We start from the raw sequence: 6302 nt of genomic DNA on the forward strand, positions 1-6302 counted from the left end.
GACTAAGATCTTTATTTTTGTTTTATTGACTGTGCTAAGGCATTCAACTATATGGGCCATAATAAATTATGGACAGCCTTGAGAAGCCTGAAACTCCCAGAACATGTCATTGTGCTCATGTGAACCGTACATAGATCAAGAGGCAGTTGTGTATACAGAACAAGGGAATACCGAGTGGTTTAAAGTCAGGAAAGGTGTGCTGTGTCATGGCTGTATGCTTTCACCATACTTGTTCAATCAGTATGTTGAGCAAATCATCAGAGAAGCCGACTTACATAAAGAAGAACATAGCATCAGAAGGAGGACAGCTTATTAACAACCTGTGATATTCAGATGACACACTGTGCTTGCTGAAAATGACGAGGACTTGGAACACTTTTTGTTGGATTACAACTCATGTAAAGAAGACCAAAGTCCTCACAACTGGATCGATAGGTAACATCATGATAAATCAAGAAAAGGTTGAAGATTGTCAAGGATTTTATCTTGCTTGGCCCACAATCAATGTTCATGGAAGGCAGATGTTAAAAGATCAAATGACACATTGCATTGGGTAAATCTGCTGCACAAGACCTCTTTAAAGTGTTGAAAAGCAAGGATGCTTCTTTGAGGGCTAAGGTGCACCTGACCCAAGTCATGGCATTTTCAATTGCCACATATGCATGTGCAAAGTGAACATTGTATAAGGAGGACCAAAGAAAACTCCGTGCATTTGCATTATGGAGCTGGCGAAGAATACTGAAAGTACCATAGACTTCCAAAAGAACAACCAGATCTCTCTTGGAAGAAGCCTGGGCAGAGGGCTCCTGAGAGGCCAGGATGGTGGGACTTCGTCTCACGTCCTTTGGACCTGTTGTCAGGAGACACTAGTCCCTGGAGAAGGACATCATGCTTGTAAAGTGGAAGGGCAGCAAAAAAGAGGAAGTCCCCTCAACCAGATGGCTGCGACGATGACCTCAATCATAAGAACAATTGTACAAAAAACTTGTTTTCAATAAAAGAGCAATTGTGAGGATGCTGCAGGATCCAGCGGTGTTTTGCTCTGTTGTTCACAGGATCCCTCGGAGTCAGAACTGCCTCTGTGGTACCTAACAGCGACCACATGTGACTAACGTCTACTTATTGGACCGCTCAGATGGGGACAGAGCTAATACTGCTGAAAGTTCTATTGGGCAGCACTTTCCACTAATGTTATCCATAGGAATACTAGGACCCCAAAGGTGTTAGCTGCAGTACTCAGCGCCCTTCATAAAATATTGTATGCGTAGTAAAATTGCATACGAAAATCTTCCTATAAATATAGCTGATGTCTGCAGCCCAGGGTATAAGGAGGCAGGGCTCCTGAGCCTCAGTCCAGGGGAAGAAGGCAGCAAAGAGGAGGTGTTCTGTGTTTGTTCTTCCCCTCCCCCTCCACCCCCCCAGCCATCCAGATAAAGGAGGCTTAGAGGCCTAGAACTCCCTCCCTTCCCCCACAATGACCTCATCCTCACAAAAATGTGCTCGAGAGAGTGAGAAGGGCAGTGGGGAGGGGCGTGGAGAGGACGAGCTGTGAAGCCCGGTAGAAGGCCCACAGCTCAGAGCCTGAGAGATTAGGGGTGGGGAGGATTGTGCTGATCCTCACCAGACTCCATGCCACAGACCTCGCTCGAACCCTTTACTCCATTGTATACAGCTGGAGCCATCTTCATGAAACTCAGATCTGAGCCCTTTCTGGCTCCCATTCCTCTCGAAAGGTAGACCAAACTGCAACCGAGAAGAGCAAGGGTCTGGTCCCAGGTGCCTTCAGTCTCCGCTGGCCCCTGACGCTTCCTATTTCTCCTTATCCCTAAACTCACCAGCCTTGTTTCCTAGTCAGGGCCTTTGCATTGATGGGTCTTCTGCCTAGAGCACGCTGCCTCCCACCCCCAGTTAGCTCCTACCCATCTTTCTGATCTTAGCTCCAGCCCAGCTCCCCGAAGAAGCCATCTCTGACCCCCAGGCCAGGCCAGTTTGCTCTCTTCTATGTTCTTCTAGGGCTTTCCTTCGCCTGGGTTTGTAATTATACATTTATTTGAGGGTTCTTTGATAAATGCTTCACTCTTCTGCCAAACTGTGCTCGCTACAGTCAGTTTATGCTCTTTGTTGTGTCTCTAAACCCTTGCGGTCGCTGCTCCAGCAGTGGTTGGTTCAAAACCATTGTGAGAAGTGAGTTAAAGGACTGAGTCAGAAAACTTGAAGAAAGCGTCAAGGAGCACACTCCACGCAGCGTCCCAGTCAGAGCCCAGTTTATCAGGATCCAGAAGGCGGGCAGAGAACAGGGGGTGAGACTGGAGGTCACTGGCCACCACGGGCGGATCAGGCATTCCAAGGTACCGGGAAACTGAATGAATGGGTCCCGAAAAGGTTGTAACGGACAGCTGACAACCAGAGGCCCTAGGAGATGGTGGAATCCAAACCAGGAGCACAAAGGGGCTAGATTTGGCAATGAGATGTCATGAGCTGATTGATAAAACAATATAAGATAAAACCAGATCATCTTCCCACGTAGTAATCTTTATGGAAACCCTGCAAAGGATGCACATCTCGATTTTGCAGATGAGGAGAGCGATAACGAACTACCTTGCAGGACAATGATGAACGCACACAACTCCATCTTGAAAGAAAATGAAAGCTCTACAGGGCCCGGCAAAAATGCTGAGCCACAGCGAAGAGGTAAACAAGTGGACCAGAAACCACGGCAGGAAATCTGGGAATCTGACCGACTGCTGACCCGCCCTTTTGACTTAGCTGAATGCCGCTGAATCTCCAGAAGGCCGTCGAGCGGCCAGCTGAACCGCCTACAAAAGCCCCAGTAGAGAGACTGCGAATGCAGAGAGCTCGGAACCAAGGAGACGTCAACTCCTGCTCTCTCCAACCCGACCCGGGGTGAGACACCGATGAGGCAATGCTTAATGGGACTAGGATGCTGAATTAATAGTGTGTGATGCGTTGCCCTTATATCTTCATACTTGATAATTAGAGTTAACGTTAATTTTAAGATTGTTAGATTGTTTGATGTGTGTCTGCAGTGAATAAACCAAGCATTCGAAAATGTCAATGGACATTAAGTAATTATTGATCGATCGCGCCGCTTGTGACAGCAGAAAAGGAGAGAGGGGGCAGAGAAGTTCAGTAACCTGCTGAGGTCACAGGTGACTGAAATGGAGTCCGCACTTCAATTCGAATTCATTTGGCTTCAGATCTCTGCTCTTCATCACTACATCACACCGTTCACTTTGTTACTACCTGTATTAGGCTGGTGTGTCTAGCGAAACGCAACCAGCGACACTCATACAAGAACGAACTTTCTATCAAGAAGTCCTCTCAGATCAAGAAGGCAGCCCAGGCTAGTCCATGGGTCTGATGCGAGCCAGCGGCTTCCTCAGACTCACACAGGCTGCAGGACGACGATGAAGGATGAAGTGGGAAGCAGGGACATCACAGGCAGTGGGTGCAGACTCACGCGGCTTCAAGGTCAGGACACACAGCAGGGCACTGACAGCTCTCAAGGCCAGGCGGCCCTCATAGGACCGCTCCAGAGAACACAGTCCTAGCAAGCAAGGCGAAGGGGCAAAGAAGAAGACGTTTCAACGACGCTCATACAGAGAAGGCCACACCTCCAAGAAGGCAACATCAGGCTGTGACCTGATTGATAGGTTGGACTCCATTTACACTTTCATACAAATTCAAGTTGACATAAAACCTAACTGCCACACCTGTCTGTGTGTCATACAGTGGTAGGTTGTGCATTGCTAGGATGCTGGAAACTGTGGCTGCCAGTATTCCAAATACTAGAAGGATCACCCATGGTGGACGTGTTTCAGTGGAGCTTCCAGACTAAGAGATGAGGATGAATGTCTTGGCAATCCAATTCTGAAAATTAGCCAGTGAAAACCCTATGACCTGCAACCCCATTGCCCAATGTTGTGCTGGCAGACAAGCTCCTTAGATGGGAAGGCACTCAAAAACCCTAGTGACCACATGGACATATCGAAACCATAGTGACCACAACATTTGAATACATCCAACCATGGAGAAGGCTCAAGACGAGGCAATGTTTTGTTCTGTTGAACATCGGGTCACGGTGAGTTGGGGCCATTGACTTCAACTGATACTAATGACCACCACCATTCCCTTTTGGTGACCAAAGTGGCTTCCTCTGGGGTTTGGGGTGAGGGAGCAAAGGCAGACATGCTCTGTCTTTTTCAGAGGAAAAACAAAAGCTCCAGAAAGCTATGTTCCGTTTCCTTGAACCACTGCCCCTCACTCTGCCCATCTGCTGGAGGCCAGGGCTGGCATCTGCTGCTGTGCCGAGCTCATGGGTTCCCATGCCTTCACACTAGACCTGGTCGATGCTCCTCAGCGCTTGGAGGCGAGCAGAGGGAAGCCTCAACCCTTGGATTCCTGGATTGCAGCACCAAGGAAGGGAGTTTGGGGAGCAATTCCTCTATTCCAAAGTTCAGGGGCACAGAGCTTCAACCGTGTCTGCCACAGGAGGCTGCAATGCTCCTCCCACCTGCCTTCGCCCCGTTCATTTGGTCTTCACTTGTTCATATTCTTAAGAAGGCTGAGACTAAAAGAGGAGGCGGGGAGGAAAAGACTTCGACCTCACCAGTCAGAGCCTGAAGCCCAGGACATCACATCTTACAGTTCCCGGGGACTCTAGTGCCCAGGCTACAGGATTCCCTGTAATCTGTCCAGTCCCTTCACAGACAGATTCTAGGGACACAGAAATGGACAGGCACAGACAGACAGAGGCAGAAAGAGAAATACACAGAGAGAATGCCAAAAAGAAAATCAGAGAGTAAAGAAAGACAGACATAGATGCAGAGGGAGATAGAAAGGAAAAAAGAGATAGAAATAGGAAGAGATAGAGGAAATATATATATATATAGATAGATATAGATATATAGATATATATAGATAGATACAGAAAGAGATACAGATGGAAGTGAAATTGAGCCAAAGAGAGAGACAAGGATGATACTTCTTCAGATACAGAGGCCTCCACCCAGCCAGTTATGGGTAAGCTAGAGAAGGGAAGAGGTCTGAGGGAGGAAGCTGGGTCTCTCTCTTTATGGCTCTGCTCATCTTCCTAGATGTCGTTAATATGGGGTCAGTGACCTTGGATGTAGTGCCCCCCACTCCCCGCCGCCAAAAAAATTCATGCCCACCTGTACTCTCAGAATGGGATGTTATTTAGAGCAAGAGTCTTTGCAATATAAGGAAGCTCAGCATATCCAGGTGAGCTCGCCCAGGGTTGAGTTGTTATTGCTGTTGTTAGGGACGGACTCATAGCATCTCTCTGCGCACCAGAAGGAAACACTGCTCAGTCCTGCACCATCCTCACAGCAGTTGCTATGTTTGAGCCCATTGTTGTAGCCACTGTGTCATCTATCTTGCCTTCCTCTTCTTTGCTGCCCTTCTATTTACCAAGCATGACTTCATTTTCCAGGGACTCATATCACCTAATAACACGTTCAAAGCACCAGGTCTCACCATTCTCCCCTGTAAGGAACATACTGGTGGTGCTTTCTCCAAGACGGATCTGTTGTTCTTTTGGCAGTGCATGGTACTGTCAATATTCTTTGCCAGCATCACAATTCAAAGGCTTCAATTCTTCTCAGATCTTCCTTATTCTATGTCCAACTTTCACATGCATATGAATTGAATGAAAATACCATGGCTTGGGTCAGGAACACCTTGGTCCTCAAAGTAACATTCTTCTTCAACACTTTGCAGAGATCTTGGGCAGCAGATTTACCCAATGCAATGTGTAAAGTTGATTGTGGCTCCAAGCAAGACCAAACCCTTGAGAATGTCAATCTTTTCTCTGTTTCTCTATGTCTTGTGATGTTACCTAGTGGTCCAGTTGTTACGTTGCATTCTCTTTTTCAATAATCCAGTGTCTTGGATGATTTGCTCAGCATACAGATTGAGTAAATATGGTGAGAGGATGCAAGCTTGACACACCTTCCCTGATTTTGTATCTGTTCCAACGACTGCCTCTTGATCCAAGTACAGGTTCCACGTGAGCAAAATGAAATGTTTTGGAATTATCATTCTTCTCAATGCTGTCCACAGTTGGTTATGATCTACACTGTCAGATGCATGCCTTTGAATAGTCAATAAAACACAAATAGACCTTTTTCTGATAGTCTCTGCTTTGAGCCAAAATCTATCTGACATCAGCAAAGCTATCCCCTCTTCCGTGTCTTCTTCTGAATCTGGCTTGAATTTCTGGCAATTCTCTGTCAGTGTACTGCTGCAACTTTTAATCTCTT

Source organism: Echinops telfairi, unplaced genomic scaffold (assembly GCF_000313985.2).
Source record: "Echinops telfairi isolate 266 unplaced genomic scaffold, ASM31398v2 ScPeMD7_7469;HRSCAF=8507_0, whole genome shotgun sequence".
Lineage (NCBI taxonomy): Eukaryota > Metazoa > Chordata > Mammalia > Afrosoricida > Tenrecidae > Echinops > Echinops telfairi.